Raw genomic sequence first — 18,398 nt, 5'->3', positions numbered from 1 at the left:
AGAAGAATAAGCGTGTTGATAAACTAATTTCTGCACTCATGGACTTGACATATCATTTTTTGATGAAGAGGGCAATCCAGATGATCAAAGGGCAAGAAGTTGAGTGCAGTTGAAAGGTACCACAGATCTGGCACTGAAATGGCAGGTTGTGCCAAATTAAACGAAGACGGCACGTGGACTGTGCCATCTCAGTCTACTAAAGGGCACTCTTATACAGTGACAAAAGTCGGGGATGCTGCTTGCTGTCCCTTGAGATGCAATGAATGTGCAGTGTGTGCGCACCTGATACACTTCAAAGTGTGCAAGCACATTCACTGTGTGGTCATTGCTAACACATTGTCAAGCACTGACAATAACGACTATGAGAGCCCACCTGAAACAGTAACTGAAACGAGTCGGGCATTGCACATAGTGCAAAGCATTGCAAAGCTGGAGGCGGCCACAACAGTGCCGAGCCAAAAGTCATGGATCGATCTCGGCCGCGGCGGTCACATTTCGATGGAGGCGAAATGGTAGAAGCCCGTGTACGTACGATGGCAGTGCACGTTAAAGAACACCAGATGGTCTATAGAACACCAGATGGTCAAAATTTCCGGAGCCCTCGACTACAGCGTGCCTTTACCTACCTCGTGGTTTTGGCACGTAAAACCCCAGAAATTATTATTATTATTGCCAATGATGACCACATGCCTCAACAAATATGAAAAGTACTATGTGTTGATGTTGGCACTGGACCGAGGTTTCCACTAAATATAAAATTTAAGTCACTCATATGTCTCATCTGCTCTATCTGACACAACTGCTGCTGTAATTAATAATTGACTGGAATGCAAAGTGTTCGATTGGTGAATGTGCTGACCTGCCCATTTCTCACTTATGATTTCTCATTTCAGATATTGTATTACTGATTGTAGAGGTGTTAAATGACATTGATTTCCCAAAGCTATGGAGGAACCAAACCAGCATTTTAATAAAGCCTTATTGTCAAAGCTTAACCTGGTTGTGTCTTCCTGTGTTGATAATGCATACTTGTGCATGCGGTTTCTGCACTACATTCATTACAGTAATGCAATGCAGTTTCCTTTCAAGCCACGAGGACAGAGTCAGAATCGATTTAGATCTGTTTCTTTCTTTATGAATGCTTAGATTATTATTTGTTATTATTATTATTATTATTATTATTATTATTATTATTATTATTATTATTATTATTGTTATTGCAGCGGTATTTGCACACGTTTTCTGGCTACGGCACGAATCCTTTATTACAGAGGAGAGCTCGATCAACATCGACATCGTCTGCAATGGCGGATTGTTTATTTGCAATTTGCAGCGTTTGCGCGATGTAAATTGTTCTTTCGCTAGTTTCTTGTACGTGGTAATGTTAACATTAACGCTCGCTATCGAGTTTAGGGTATGTTTTCTCACACGTGAAGGTGTGGTGCCTTTTTCACCCGTGGATATTCGTACTCGACTCCGCTCGCCCACCACAGCAGGTGAGGTCATTGGTAAGATACACGTTCCGATGCAACTTCCAATTCAACATTGTGCTTTGTATGAGTGTCATGCTCTGCGCTTTCGATAGGTATCGAGCTCTTTGATCGTTAACTTGCGCTAGATGTGGTATCGAGCCAGTCGAGCTCTGAAAATTCATTTCCGATGATCTGGACACGATCGTGAACGTGCATGAACGCGCGGGTACCACACAAAATATAAGCTAAAGCTGTGCAGCAAATTCAGATGTACTAGGTATTGCCGCGAACAAATATTGCTTTGCTAATGGGCGTCGATGACTGCCCAGCCCCCCCCCCCCTCTTTTTTTTTGTACATACATGTAAACCGTGATTTCAATTTGACAGCTTTGCTTTGAAGGCGCTTTTAGTGCTATAATGGAAGCGATAGCTTGCTTTTGATGACCTCTGCGCTGTCAGTGCATCAGGACATTGCATTATTGATAAGACAGAATTGTTCACGTCCAGCACCCCTCGCAACGTAAAGCTTTTGAAGATTCTTGCGCTACACTTGCTCGTTTTCACGAAAGGGGGTGTTTTTGGAAGAGTTCAAGCACCCTTGACCTAAAGACGCTGATTTCTTCTTATCAGTGCTAGAGTTACTGACTACGCTACCTAAAGGTAGCATATGCAGTAACTAATCAGTGCCTGCCAGCAGCGCACCAATTGAGGGTGTGTTCTGTATAACTTCGTGCAAAAAAAAAAGAGAAAAAGAAATCAGAACTAAACGCACAGTAGAACTTGCTACAACTGAGCTGCAAGTCGGGTTGAACTTTCGATTCAAGTGCGAGCTTTCATTCGACTACATTAAACCCTTTCAGACGCGATCTATGAAGAACTGCCTGTAATTCGTCAGAGTTGCACATTATCTCAAGGGACTCGACGTTGCAACAAAAATATTGTCATGTATGTGCTTTATAGTAACTAATCTTGATTAAACTGCAATTGCATTGAACCTGAAGTCATTCATGTTCTGCTTTTTGCAAAAATAGAATGAAATCTCAGGCTAGAAATACAGTACTAATTTTTCTTTTTTTGGTTATGATCATTTCGAGCAAAGATAAATTATACTTTTTAGGTGACTTGGAAAAAGCGGAACATCAAACATGGTAGTGCCTTCTGCTAATTGACTATATTTAACAGTACACTGCAAAATGAAGTTGAAAACAGATCTATTACACAGGAGGTTCAATTTATCCACTCTTAAATGTATCTTGTTCTTTCTTAGCCACTAGTCAACACGACTAGCAAAAACATGTGATGTAGACAGTTGTATACAAAGCGTCTCAAACAGTTATAGAAAGAATGGTGTGCTAAAAGCTGCAGCAAGACAGAGTACGACTTTGCGAAACTGCAGTCGTAAGTGCCGCCGCTTTAGGTTTACAGGTTGATCCATCCACGGCTTGGATGTAGACCATACTTAGAAACTAACTCGGATGATACCGTTGTCACATGGTGCACTGCTGATCGCAATTAAGCCCAATCAGGGTCAAATTTCTCAACAGTGATTGACTCGTTTCTGCAACTTGCATACAGTAAATAATCACAGTAGAGAAATTCTACCCAGTCAGGTCCCATCGTGATCAAAATTGACAGTATGACACCCATAATACATATTTGTCTGGGAGGCCAACTTTCGGATATACAGGTCTTACTAGAAAAGAAAAACTAGATACATTGTTCGATAGCAGCCTATTAACATGTTGGCTCACGCACTTTTTCAAGCACATTCAAGACGTGGCATGAAACTCTTGCTAAACTCTTCTCACTCAGTTTGTACCAATCAGCTTATTTGCCATGTTATATACAAACAGATGCGGTCACCTATAGTGCACACTATGGGCTCACTTTCTTGAGCTAAATTTTCGTGACGTACAGCCTGACACTTAGAAACACCATGTGGCTCTCTTGTTTGCAGTTCATCCGCCTTGGTGCAGTTGGCCTGCCTTGCAAACTCATAAACGGCATTGTGTGTTGCTGCCATGTCTTCCGTTACTTTCTCTCAGTAGCATGAACGAACTATCCGCACCCGTTTTGTCTGCACTACAACGGAGATGCCTCAACTTCAGCCTATGTTAACCCCCACTGCCTTTCAAGGAACTATGTCAACAATGCCAGCACTATGTGCTGCTGGGCCTCATAACATAAGCTTGCTCAGTGGCACAAACTGTCCATATACTTTTGCCCCACAATGCAACTGTGCCATTCTCAGTGGTCCGTATTGGGAAGCACTCCAGATCTACAAACACTATGATGTGCTGTTGGCTGCTAGAAAATGACTCGTTTATAACAGCGGAGTTTTGCACAACATAGAAAGGGTTATGAATGTAAAAATGGCCATCCACTCCCATTTGTTGCACAAAGCTACGAGAAAATTCATATGGATTTCTCATAAAGAACAGCATTTTAGTTGGCGAAAAATTTGACATGGTCCACAGTTTGAACTCGAGAACGACTTTTTTTCGGGGTGGTCGCTCTACCATTTAAGCTAACCAGTATGCTAGTAATCAAAGTGCGAGGGCAAATTCAGTTTGAAGCGCATGGACACTGAATATGACAAATGAGTTCTGTGGAAAGCACAGTAGGTATAAGTAGCTTATAACCAGCTGCAAGTAATGTTTTTTTCTTTCAAGTTTGATTTTCATAAATAGATATTAACGCAGAATCTTCTGCTAAAAGCTGCTGCACGTTTCCACAGGACCCATTTGCCACATTCTGTGTGCTTTGACTTTTCAACTAATTGGCCCTTACACTGCCCATTGCTAGCCTACTGGCTATCTCAGTTGTAGAGAAACAGCCCTGGAAAGGTGTTGGTTCCAGGCTTGAGCCCAGGAACAGTACGAATTTTTTGTCTTCCTTTCTGAGAAATCAGTATGGATTTCCTGGTAGCCTTGTACAAAACAGGTGGATGGCCATTTTTCAATTCAAAATAACTTGTTCTCTACACAGATGATGTATGCGAACACAACTGTGATGCCTTGAATCATGTCTGGACGAGCTGGGCTTGGAGCATGTAGCCAAATGTGATGGTAGGAGCTCCAAGTGAATGTTCTCAAATGTTCATTGTTCCAGTGCTCCCAGAACGAGGAAAAAGCTGGGACACAGCACTGTGTGCCTTGGCTTCTTTCCTCGCACTGTGACATAATGAAGTAGTACCAACTAGCCCAGTTCATTGCGCTCTAAAATGTGTTTAGCTACTTGTGATGCCGTTCAGACCAATCTGCTTGGCACATTCACAGGTAGCAATAGAACAGAGGGCTGCCGAGATAGCAAAGCCATAAATGCAAGGCCTGCGCGTGCACATCTGAGCTTGCAGAGATAGTGTCCTGCATAGGTCACTTGCTTGATGAATGTGCAATAAATGCAATTTTTTGGGCAATAAAGGTGTGATGACATATGCAATTTCTACATTTATTTGCTGCAATACAGAAACGTTCTCGATTTGTTCGAGTAGTGATTAGCATTTATGAAAGATAATTAATGCAAGGTCATGCTATATGTATTACTTTCAATTGAAAGACCCTGTGGCACAATCTTAATTATACAAAAGTAATATACAGCCAGCAGAGTCAACATGCGCCGCACAACTCCTCTCAAGTTTCAAGGAGGCTATCTGGGTAACAGTTGGGAGCATTCGCAACCAGCCGGACAACACATGGGTGGCCCTGAAAAGGGCCGTTTCATGGCAGGCAGCATTTGCCAAGTTTCAGTAAGGTTGAAAGTCGGGTGAATTGGTGACAGAGCATCTGAACATGTAAAGCAGCGCACAGAAAAAAAGACACAAGAGGATTAATATGATTCAACAGGACAACTGTTGCACTTGCCACTAGTTTATTCTTTTAAAAAATATGTATATAGTACATATCCACAAGTGCACCACATGCAACAATGACTTTTGCTCATAACGGTGCTTAAAAAAAATGTGAATGTTGTGCACTTGTGCATATGTGTATTACCCCCTCCTTTTTTTCCCTTCAAAATAAGCTAATTGCAAGTGCAGTGGTTGGCCTGTTCAATTGTATTCCTCCTTTCATGTCTTGCTTTTGTGTGCTGCTTTACACATAGATGATCTAAAGCAGTCTTGGTTCATGTTGGGAAGGTAGGCGAAGGAATTTGCTGCACTCGCAGGACTTCGTGGCCTTTTGTGTTGCAGTGGCTGCACTTCAGCAGCCTGTAGCAGATACCCAGCTCGCTGTGTGCATGTGACTTCACTCCAGGTCCGAAGTCACGGGCAAGAGAACTGACGATGATTTTGGCCAGCTGATCGATCCCTTGGCCTCTGTGCACATGGTACCCATCAATTGCTAAGAACGCACGTCGTGGCTCTTTCGAGGAATTGAGAAACCGATGCTGTAGGAACAAAAAAATTAGTGCAATTAGGAAAAATGTGATGCATTGAGACAAGAAAGAACTTGCAGATCAACTGAAGTCACTAAACAAAAAGAAAGGGAAGTGAACAACATGGGACCACAGCCTACAGTTTCATAAGATAATGGAAAAATTTGGCAACATAACGTGTTGCTAGTATGCTGCAGTGTGAAAATTTTTCACTGCTAGAAGGGGCTCAGCCGGAACTTTTGAAATCAATACACACTCCTTTGAATGTTTGCATTGCCCCTGTATATGTGGCTTGCACCAATATCACAGCTTGAAATTACATAGCCATCCACCCCGTGTGTCGGAACGGAACTAAGACCAAAAACAAAAACAAAGATATTTTTGGCCGGAACGAAAATAACAAACGTTATCTATTATTTCATTCTAGAGTGAAACCGAAATATTTTTTATCAGTTTTCAGTTCCCGGGAAAACTTGGTGACCTGGAACAACCGAGGTCATGCAACGTGAGCAATAATACATATGTCAGGGTATAGTGTTAGCGCTTATCTCATGCAAGAATTCCAAAGTAAAGATGTTCAAATTTTATGAAAAATGAAAAGAGTGGCAACCAGAGCTGTTTATATTAATGCAAGTGGACTTTCGTGTGCCAGTCACACTAGTGTGGAGAGGGCATTCTCGGTGCTGAAGTTTGTTTTATCAGAACAGCGGTCTTGCACCCTCGATGACGGGCTGCTTCTGAGAAAATGCTCACTCCCTTGACACAAAACATAGAACCTGCTCAGAAAATTCGTAATTCACTTTTGATAAATTTAAATACAGTAACTTGGAAGGGTGCTAGTTTTGGGGTTTTGTGTGATGGCCCAGAAGCCCCTCAGGGACGAGACCAAGACAGACCAGCAACCATCTTTACTCTGCCGAGCCTCGGCCGCAACTGCCCGTTGCCAGTGGCTGCTGAGTGCGAGCTGCGAGCGCACCATCGCTCATCATTCTCTTCTTCTACGGCCAGCACGCTCGCAGCCACCGCTTCTATACTGCCCCCTCCCCTCCGGTGAAACTGGGGAGGAGGGCGCAGTAGCCGCTATCCTTGGCCACAGCGGACAGCACGTGGCATGCACGACCACACGTCGGCACGGTTCGTCCACCACGTAACCAAGGTCCCGGTGTTGTCCGTGGCAACTGGGGGCTCCGGGGCTCCGCATCCATTTTCGGGTTAGCAGTCGTCGTGGCAGCCGCCTTGCTGCCACCGTTTGTGGTTGCCTGCTCTTTCCTGTTGCTGACCTCTGGTTCTTCCTTCCTATAAGTGTATAGAAGCGTATAGACAAGTATAAAAGCGGCGGCTGCAAGCGCGTCGTCCGTAGAAGAAGAAAACGAACGATGGCACGCTCGCAGCTCGCAGTTGTGGCCGAGACTCGGCGGAGTAAAGATGGTTGCTGGTTTGTCTTGGTCTCCTCCCTGACAGGTTTCTGGGCCAGCCACAGCCACGACACCCCACATAGCTCGCGCTAGTCTGTAGCAATTCGTCGTACAGTTACTTGCGCTCCTCTGAAGAATGCGGGAAGAACGTGTTTTACTCATCCCACGTTCTTCAGAGGAGCGCAAGTTTACCACAAATCCTATGTTTTTATCGTTACTTTACCTTCAAATTTTTGCATAAAAATAAGAACCGTTACAAAACATTATTTTTTTAGTTCCGGAACAGAAACGGAACTTTTTTCGGTGGAACGAAACTAAAACCGAAACGAAAAACATTTCGTTCCGACACCCTGCATCCACCATTACGATGAATCACTACTGAAAGCTGACCAACCACCACTGAAGCTATAGTGACAGTACTAGAATATGTACCGTACTTACTCGAATCTAGGCCGCTCTCGATTGTAGGCCGAGACTCGAAATTCACAAGGCCAGAAAAAAAAAAAAACTTAATCATGGTACTCGAATCGAAGCCAACCCCCCACTTTCGCACATTGTTTTTTATAAAAAAACATCAGCTTAGATTCGAGTAAATACGGCACATGCATTTCAGATTCAATTAATGGTTGCCTGCACATTTGTATAATGCCCCAACTGCTTTGACACTAACGCAAGGAAGCAGCCAACGAAAATAAATATGAATATTTCAGCCTGCCATACATGGAGAACACGTGCAAGCATCCAATGTTCATATGTGAAAGACAACAGTGTTAGAGGAGAGCCTGGTGCGGATAATAGAAGAATTTTGACACAGCAAGCCTGTGATGTACACTTCACTACATAGTCAAAAGTCTGATAAAAACTTGTCAGATGGGGAAGGTACCAGATTAACATATTAGAACGCGCCTCAAATTTTTTAAAAGTACATAAAATTGATGCTTCGGGACCACTATGGCCCCATCATTGCTCACACTAAAAAAAGCATCAGTGGGGCGCCTATGTATAGCCTATGTGCCACAGCGTGCAGGTAGGGCAAATTACCAAATGTACAGCTAGTTCCACATTTTTCCGATTTCATAAAGATTCCATGGGCAAACATGAAGATTACTACTTTGTAGCAGATAGAGTGTATTCAGATAACATCGGTGCATGTCTGTGGACCCCTTTAATTTCGCTGAAAAAAAAAATATTTTGCTGTATGAGTCCCTAGGGCCACGAAACCAATGTTAGTTTTGCGAAAAAAAAAAATTTGCGTAAGTCAAAAAGATTTGGACGGAAGTCTTCACTCAGCAGAACTGCTTTTCGCGAATTTCCCGAAAATACGATTTTGACGAGATCCTACAAAGAAATTATTGCAGCTGCGAGTCAATTTTTCTTGGCTTACTGTGAGTAACGTGCATTTATAAAATGTTATGTTGCAGTTCTGTTGCTCATAACTTATGCAAAAGAAGTTGCAAATACGGCACCCATTGCTCAATAATGCTCTAATTTCAGATTTTTTCACTCCGCATCTATAATACTCGAAATTTCCCAAATTTTCCAGAGATTTGCCACGCATTAGGTTAACCATTGTGCTAAGTATGATTGCAGAGGATGGTTTCAGACGCAAACCATAAATGCATATGGTAAGAAACGTCTCTAAAAATAAAATACTTCGAAATTCAGTTTAAAAAAAGGCCATCTTCAATTTTCTTTAAACTCCCCAGAATTAAAGCCAAGCACGTGCTCTAACTTAATCTCTAAAAACATGTTGCATTATTTTTGTTAGATAGGAGTTACAAAGCCACCAAAGTGTCCAAACTGACGTCAAGTTCACACACAACCACTTAAAGGGGTGGTGCCATCAAATTTGTGGCTTGTGCATTCTTTGTTGCAAACATTTCTTATTGATCTAGGAAGCATGAGACACACTCCCAAATTCATGTATTCTCTCGAAACTATTTCACATCGCCTTATTTGTATGAACGACTTTGGGTTTCGGTTTCTGGGCGACAAGTTGGACACCGACATCACCGTGTAGGAAGCTAGAACAAGTGCACCCACAAAGTTGTGACACATGCAGTGCTGCATTGTCTGCTCTCGCACACAGATGCAAGCAACCGTCCGGACGCCTTCAAAACTTGCTAAAATCCTCCATCATCCGCAGATGGTCGGCGAGCTTTCAACAATGACTGGTAAAACCCGCTTTGTCTACGTAACCCAACAGCAGCACCACATTAGTGAAAAGATGCTGCGTGGAGTTTTGCACAAAACTCTCCACAGAATGGTACTGCACTGTTAAACGGAACGTCTCAAACAAAGGTGAAAACCACCTAACGTTATGGAAATTGCAAGCAGTATTGAATCCATTGCAAGAGACTCTTGTCTGCTGAGACAGTCATTTCATAACAACTGACCTACCTTCATTTTAGAGACTAAAAACATGAATTCACTTCACAAGTGCAACCAGTACTTGCTGGAAGCAATCCACGCTAATCAGCTGCTGAACTCACTGAATATTGGCATGACTCTGCTGCTCACTACCCGAGGCCAGCAAATGCTGCAATGACATTGCTGTGCCTATAGTGGGGTACAACTTTAGAAGACAGGAGAGGCCCCGCCCAGATGACCGAAGCGCAGCAGCCAATTGCCTCCGCGACTAAAGAAATAGTCCCGCTAGGCATGTTAGGCATGTTCTCCGTCGGCGGGGTCACCGGCCGTCCGGCTCATGACGTCACCTGAAGTGCGCGCCTATTGGTGGAGGCTCGTATGCATCCGCCTTTGAGGGGAAAATGCCGCTGCCTTCTAAAGTTGTACCCGACTATAGCTAATGATGGGGACGTCAAGGACCTGAAAAATTACAGGCCCATCAGCTTACTGTCCGTTGTCTACAAGCTATTCACAAAAGTAATTGCTAACAGAATTAATACGACATTAGAGTTTAATCAACCAAGGGACCAGGCAGGATTTCGTACAGGCTTCTCAACAATAGACCATATTCATACTATCAATCAGGTGATAGAGAAATGCGCGGAATACAACCAACCCCTATACATAGCCTTCATAGATTACGAGAAGGCATTTGATTCGGTGGAGACATCAGCAGTCATGCAAGCACTGCGGAATCAGGGCATCGACGAAGCCTATATAAACATAATGGAAGAAATCTACAGCGCATCCACAGCCACTATAGTCCTTCATAAAGAAAGCGACAGAATCCCAATAAAGAAAGGCGTACGACAGGGAGACACGATCTCTCCAATGCTATTCACCGCGTGTTTACAGGAGGTTTTCAGGGCCCTAGATTGGGAAGAATTAGGGATAAGAGTTAATGGAGAGTATCTCAGTAACCTGCGCTTCGCTGATGACATTGCATTGATGAGTAACGCGGGAGACGAATTACAGCTCATGATTACTGAACTGGATACGGAAAGTAGAAGAGTAGGTCTGAAAATTAATATGCATAAAACTAAAGTAATGTGGAACAATCTTGGCAGAGAACAGCGCTTCGCGATAGGTGGCGAGACGCTGGAAGTTGTAAAGGAGTACGTCTACTTAGGACAGGTAGTAACCGCGGAGCCGAACCATGAGAGTGAAATAACTAGAAGAATAAGGATGGGATGGGGCTCATTCGGCAAGCATTATCAAATCATGAATAGTAGTCTACCACTATCTCTCAAGAGGAAGGTATATAACAGCTGCATCTTACCGGTACTTACCTACGGAGCAGAAACCTGGAGACTTACAAAGAGGGTTCAACTTAAATTGAGGACGACGCAGCGAGCGATGGAAAGGAAAATGATAGGTGTAACCTTAAGAGACAGGAAGAGAGCAGAGTGGGTCAGGGAACAAACGGGGGTTAAGGATATCATAGTTGAAATTAAGAAGAAGAAATGGATATGGGCCGGCCACGTAGCACGTCGGCAGGATAACCGGTGGTCATTAAGGGTAACTGACTGGATTCCAAGAGAGGGCAAACGCGTGAGGGGAAGACAGAAAATTAGGTGGGTAGATGAGATTAAGAAGTTTGCAGGTATAACGTGGCAACAGAAAGCACAGGACCGGGTTGATTGGCGGAACATGGGAGAGGCCTTTGCCCTGCAGTGGGCGTAGACAGGCTGATGATGATGATGATGATGATAGCTAATGAAAGCTGTGATGTTGAGAGGGTTCTTTCAGCTGAGGTACAGAGTCGTCCACTTCCACCTTGAACACCGCACCGTGCGGCCAGCACTCCGCGGAGCGCCTCTCTTGGTTGCTTGGGTAACTAGCGCGTATGCGCAGTGACAGCTCTAGGCGGAGCCTTCGCCGCATCGTCTGCTAAAGCGCGGCAGCTCTGCCGAATTGTACTTGCTTTGCGGTGAAGCTAACTTCGCTCTTGCTATGCGCATGCAAATCCAGCATCCGGCACGGTTCAGAAGAAGCGAAGCGACTGCACCTTGTTCCGTCAAGCTTTTGCTGCTAGTGTTTTCTTTCATTTCTGGATGCGATCTCACAACCAATAAACCTCGGTCCGTGCATGAGTAAACTTTCACAGCCGCGCTTGAACTCCTACAACTAAGCAACTCAGCTCCTTTGAGCCCAGTAGCCAGAATGTTCCCGCTGCTCACGCAAATGTTTTTGATCAGCTTCAAAGCTAGGCGCCGCAAAATTGGCGATAAATGCATGGTAAGGTCTGACATAACAGCTTTAAATGTGCGAAAGTTTGGATTGTTACTCGCCTGAAAACAAAAGGATGTGAGCAATTTGCCAATTTCAGAGAAGTTACATTACATTCAGGTGTTATCAGCACTGCTGCCTTCATGCGCTAGCGAATTTAACTCGCCAATACGCCGCCCTAATTTGCTACTCATGTGCAACCATGCTTATTTGTACCATTCATGCAGAAAAATGAAGAAGCATTCTAATAGAGTTTTCAGCTGAACTCATATCACGCAATCAGTTCACCAAAGAAGCGCCGCTGACAAATGATTACTTCTGTAAGCAGGCGCTGAATAAAGCTTGACTCCCTTTTTATTGCTAGGTGACCCAAAGCACCGCGTATCGCTTTATATATTTCTTGGCTCAAAACTTTAGCACGAAGCAGAAAGTTTTCCGTGAGCCTTCAATTCACAGCGCAAACTTATATTTTTTTTATTGTCGACTTTGTGTCGCCAAACTTTCAGCTGATGAAAACAACCGTGTGAGTAGCGGGAATATTCTAACTGTACGGCACAAAGCATCTGAGTAGCTTAGTTGCGGGAGTGCCAGCCCGGCTTGGCGATCTCACTCATGCACGGGCCAAGGTTTATTACTTTTAAGATCGCATGCAGAAAAAAAAAACAGTAGGAAAAAAAGCAGTGCGGAACGAGGCGCAGTCGCTGCGCTTCTCGATTTCCATGAGATTAAGTTACCTTCATTGAAGGGCAAGCGCGATTGGGCGGAGCCGCTGCGCTTTAGCAGACGACGCGGCGAAGGCACCACCTACAGTTGTCACTGCGCTTGCGTGCCCCAGCCGCCCGCGAGAGACGCTCCGCGGAGCATTGGCTGCACGGTGCGGTGCTCAAGGTGGAAGTGGATGCCTCTGAACATCCAAAGGTGAGACAGCTCTCGAATGAAGACCAACATGCTGCACATGCAAATGGCAATGTACGTTAACAAGGACGCGTAAAAAATCGGTGATCAGCTTTTTGTGAATTAAATGTGTCTTTTCCTAGATGTTATCAAGGCTCTTTACTGTCCTTTTGACTTATCAATTTGTGTAAATGTATTTCATGTAGCATTTCTAAACTAAACCCCCCCAAAAACATGCAGTTCAAGGATGGTTCCACGAAAAATGTGATTTCTCTCAAATTATCAGCTTGAAAAATAGCACCCAATTTTTACCCTCTAATTTGAAAAAATATAAAACACAAAAACAAACCACCGTAGTTATGCAATTTGTGTTAGAATGCTTTGGCTTCCTGTGCTACACAATTTGTACAAACCGCACCTCTCACCACCAGACAGGCATAGATGAGACTCTGGCTAAGAACATGTGCAAGGTTGTAACCAAGCTGATCATTGCGCATCATAGCAACAATAAGGCCGTCGTCATCACCATGACCAAAAAATAATGACCCACCGATCAAGACAACAAGTGTGTGTGTGTGTACCTTTCATCACATTTACCACCAATCATAACAAGAAACGAGTTCATACATTTGTTCATATTTTTGTGTTATGTGCTAGACAGCTTCACTGGTAACCTGCCTTCACAAAATGGAATGGCTCGAAATTTTTATCACAATTTTACGCACCAATTCAGTCATACACACAACACATTGTAAACAGTGGTAGTTTAGCACAATAGCAATAATACGCCAGCAAACGAGCAAGGCCTTATCTATAAGAAAGCAACATTGTGCTTATAAAGCCCCTGTTGCTGTGGTTCGTGTTTGTGCACTCAGCATGTATACGCACTGCGCATAAGCACCACGGCTTGACACAGGTTGCCAGTTCCCTTAGTCACAGTGATGGCAAAGCCGCCTCTCAGCAATCACTCCTTTTGCCTTATAAAAAGCATAGAATAAAGTGGGGATGCCTAATAATATAGACTGTAATATCAAGCACGAATTATGGTGCATGTAAAGAACAGAAGACTGTACAGCAATCCGAATGGCTCCTTTGCACAGTATGAAGGCCTGTCGACCAGGCTGCACAACAAACCGGTTTTTGCAACATTGAAACACATTTTAAAAATGCAAATCCTGTTGAAACTGCAAAAAGTGTGCTAGATTCTATCACTATAATTTACGGTCCTTCCATTTCCACTAGGATATGATGGCACGTTCTAGCCAGTTGTCTGTGTTTCTAACTTAGAATTATTATGTTTAAGCTGTTGCATTAACGTAGACAGAACTTTCAATGGCAAACTTGTAAGGCATATTGGAAAACACCCAATGGCTCTCTATTGATGAATAAACGGCTTTTACAGGGCTCTAAAATTGCCAAAGCTCCGAACGAGTGTGAATATTGGTGTTGAATCCTTGATCTGAGGCAATTGAGATTGGGCTAGTTGCTAATCCATCTTCAACAAAAAGTGTGGGAGTGGACAACAGACAAAGAAGGGAACAAAGACAACCGTTCCCTTCTTTGTCTATTGTACACTGCTGCACTGTTTGTTGACGATGAACTTCGTTTGAGGTTTCTAGTCTCACTGATATAAGTCGTATAAAAGTTCATGCGTGGAATTTTGTAGATTACCCCTGGTAACTTTTATTGCTCCAAGAGGTCTTTAACATGTGTGAGCTGTCATGTTACCTAGTTTTTTGGCATCTGGGAAATTCTCACACAATTAGTGTAAAAAAATCTTGCAAGTGACTCGCTTATTCCCTGCACCATGGGATGCCCACATACTTTTGCTGTTCCTGTTTGTCCTCCCAAAGAATCAAAGTGCTCCTTCGACAAATAGTTTCCAGGAGGTTACCCACAAAATGCGTGAACTGTGACACATCCTACATTAGTGGAACGAAAAGTTCAAACAAACAACAAAACACCATAAAAAGTGCCTTGAGAAAGGCAAGACATGCTCAAACACTGGTGGATAATTATTCATTACTAACCAAGCGATTAATTTGGACACCACTGCTCTAATCGCAATGAAGAAAATCTTTATACATCTGATCTCAAATGTGGTATGTGTGCAACTTACTTTAGCTGTACATGTGTTGACCTACCCAGGATATACACCAGCACCCACTGGCACCTAGGCCATAAATAATCACCCTCTTCGCATTCTTTATTGTGAACAAGGGGCCTATAGTGGTTCTGAAACGTTAATTTTAATTGTTGCCTTTTCAAAAGGTACCTCACATACATGAACCCATTTCGTCGACAGGTTTTCATTCGTCCACTGAAACAGATCGAGATAGCAGTGACCTGTGGGCTTTCATTTATTCAAGGGTAACAAAAGTTACCTAACAACGTCATAGTGAGTTGGTTGTCACTGAGAAGATGCAGACACTGGCGGTTTTCTGAATTTGGTACCACCACATACTGATGTTTCAGTCAAACATTTCTTTTCCCATGCCTTGAAAACACTGTCTTACTCTATTAGTGGCCTTCGGTGAGAAAGGCTAGGATGCTTGTGTCACTACCACTGCCATTGTTGATGAACCATTCCACGGACATTGGAATGGTTTATCAACATTGTCTCTAACATACGAGCCAGCTCATGTGATGGCACATGCAAGCCATGTATTCTCAAATGCCTCTACTAAAAATGGCACCACGTTGCCTCACTCCGCTAAATCTAAATACTGAAAAGCATCCTCACTGTCCATGTATGTCACAGTCTTAAAGAAAGGGCATTAAATTTCAAGGCCTTGTTTTCCACTGTGTATAATGGCCACATGCAAGATCACTAAAAGGTGTGCACGTTTTACGTTTTCACTGTATTTGCTTAACGTGCATTGTCACCTTCATTTCGGTATTTTCCCTGTATCTCAACATCGTGTGAACGCCTTGTCAATACATAGTTTTCACGGACGTCACAACTGGGGCTTGTGGGATAGGTGGCCGCCATGATGGTGAACTGCTAGCGCGGTGTTATCGTTGGGTGCGTGTGCAGGTCCGATATTTTCGCGTTGTGCGGGTTCAGTAACAGCGCGGCGTCACAATGCCGATGGGTGCGATGACTGGCTGCAGTGCGAGAAGCACGTCTGCCGCACAGAAAATGGACCTGGAGCCAAGAACCGGGCTCTACCGATTGCCGAAAGTGATAACTCGGCAATGCGACCGCACGAAAGTGTTGTCGGAGCAGCGTCGTCGTCTCTGGCTCGCTCGCATCAACAGAAAGGGCCTCAAGAACCTGGATTACCTCCGTGTATGCGGTCGGCGTTTCATCTCAGGTAAGCAAAACAGGATGAAGCGAAAACTTCAAAAAATTAACGCCACCGCTTACAATCGCCTGCAACACAGCCGTCGCTGTGTGTGCAGCGGTTTAAATCTGGAGCTCTCCGGGTCGCGTTCGAGCCCGTTCCGGATCTTCTGCTGCTTAACGGGCACCTTCGACTGCGATCCGCGCGTACTGCAACCGAGTTAAAATGTCACTGTCTGCACCAAACTGCTGAGTTTAACGTGCTCGATGCGTGTTGTTTGTACCGTGCATTGAAAATGCCGTTCACATCGGGCTAATGATCGCGAGTGCCTCTGTAATTTTGCGCTGTTCGTAACAGCTTGTAACGAGACCGTTTTCGCGCTGAAGTCGCAATTTCACATGCAACAGCGCGCCAGGTTTTCACTGTTGATGTTTTGTAATTTGCAGGACAGCCAGCGAGTCTAATGGACAACACAAACCCGGATTGGGTGCCGAGCCAACACTTGGGATACAGCAACCGCACAGCACCGGGCGTTAATACTTCTCGGTACAAGCGCGCCAAAAATCGGCTGGCAAAAAAAAAAAAAAAAAAAAAAGAGGTGGCCACAGCCGCGAACGCAGCTAACATTCAGCCGGCAGAGGTTGACCATCCTTCGCCTGAAATGGTCGATGCAGACGATCACTTCAGTCAAGAGACGCCTGCTGAATAACTTTACCTCGCTCAACACGATGACGCGCTTGGAGGGCAGCCGCTTTGCTGTCACGCCGCTCACACGGCCACTGGTGAAGTAGTTGTGAGCCTCAAGTGACTTGTAAGCTTTCATTTCGGTGAGCGATACGTGGTTCGTCCACAGCACCAAATAGTTCACGATGTCGGCATGCGTCGTAACCGGTAGTAGCTCCACGTCCGTCGTCGTGTCAGTACCGGCGCACAACGTGTAGGGGTCAACTCCATCGCACATGCTGATCTTCGCTTCATAACGTGCACGCGTCGGACCCGCCAGCTCGGCAAAATATGACGGGCAGAATTCCTTCCGCCTGACAGGCGCCATCATTCAAACACTCGATAGCTCGCAAGTAGCAAAATCAATTACTACCACGCCGACAGACTGCAGGAAGACAGCGATGAACACTTGTGCGCACGCTTGGGCATGCTCGCGCGCGTTTGTCGCTGTTCTCCAACATGGCGGACACCGCCAGCAGACGACGGTGTGACGTCACATGAAAACTATGTATAACAACAGTCAGGTATTTCAGATGAACGCATATACACGGGAGAAAATTGCTAGGAGCACTTACAACTAAGTTTTAAAATTCGTTAGAATGCGGTGCGGACGGTACGCATCTACATACCGCTTTAATCGGGTCTGTTGGCAGTGCAGGTTTACTGTGCAGCAATACGGATATGCCATACCGTCGTGGTCGGCATGTCAGTACTTTAACCCGCATCACTTTACCGCAAGCAATGAGCAACTAGCGCGGCTAAAAAGTTCTTAAAAAAAGCTGCGTGCCGACCACGACGGTACGGCATTTCCCTCAGCGGCGCGCACCAGTATGTCAGCGTAAACTTACCTCGGCGTTTAAGATTCGAACACACGGCAGGCGTTTCAGCGTAGCCGTCAGCTTGCGGTTCAGCAAGCGCGTTTTCTTGATCTGGCGCTCTGCATCGGCGTCTTCAGAGCTGGAGCAACATGGCAGCACTTTGAAGACGTATACACCACGGGGGCCACATCGTGCTGCAGTTGCAGAACTAACTTCTAAAATGTAAAGAAAATACAACCTTCAGTGACTGATGCCAAGCATCTCACAATTTCAGAATACGTACCCCTATTTTGTCGCATATATCTTGAGGGTCCGCGTTGGCACTGCAAACGTCGTTACCACCAACGTACAGTGCGGTCCACTGTTAGTGGGAACACGCGATCGCGTGGCCGGCGGCCCGCGTGGCGCAAACTGGCGGCGAGATTTGTAAACAAGGAGCACGCGCACAAAGGCGTAAGGGCGGCGTTTGTCGCTGTTCGTCTGCTACTTTCCGGCCCTGTCCTTGGCGAGCGCTGGACAGCGCTTCCGTTTTTCAGCGGTGCGATTCATGTAGCCGCCACTATACCTGCGCGTCGCCGGCTAATCAGCAGGCAGAAAAAAAGGTGTGGTTTGTTTTGTTGCTCTGGTTTCTCGCCAGTTTTGATGTGATGCGAATCGCGGCCCCAGCGGCGGAATTTCGAATTTGGGACCCCCAGCTGTGGAATTGTGTGAAAATGACAATGAAGCCTGTCACTTGCGTAACCTAATATAAGTGCTCATTAGGAGGGAAACTGC

The 18,398-nt window shown here is 44.7% G+C and overlaps 2 long non-coding RNA genes across 2 annotated transcripts; one reads left to right on the top strand and one right to left on the bottom strand.

Annotated features, from left to right (window-relative positions):
• The first annotated feature begins 1,254 nt into the window (after positions 1-1,254).
• Positions 1,255-4,913, top strand: LOC125756522 (uncharacterized). The gene is made up of 2 exons (XR_007414569.1): positions 1,255-1,508; positions 3,430-4,913. It is a non-coding gene; the product is annotated as an uncharacterized LOC125756522 (long non-coding RNA).
• Positions 4,914-5,136: 223 nt separating this feature from the next.
• On the bottom strand, positions 5,137-17,975 carry LOC125756521 (uncharacterized). Its single transcript, XR_007414568.1, has 3 exons — positions 17,908-17,975; positions 17,655-17,839; positions 5,137-5,861 (listed from the first exon to the last, which is right to left on the bottom strand). It is a non-coding gene; the product is annotated as an uncharacterized LOC125756521 (long non-coding RNA).
• Positions 17,976-18,398: the final 423 nt, after the last annotated feature.

The sequence above is a fragment of the Rhipicephalus sanguineus genome, unplaced genomic scaffold, assembly GCF_013339695.2.
Source record: "Rhipicephalus sanguineus isolate Rsan-2018 unplaced genomic scaffold, BIME_Rsan_1.4 Seq1136, whole genome shotgun sequence".
NCBI lineage: Eukaryota > Metazoa > Arthropoda > Arachnida > Ixodida > Ixodidae > Rhipicephalus > Rhipicephalus sanguineus.
This window is presented reverse-complemented; position numbering and strand designations above follow the sequence as displayed.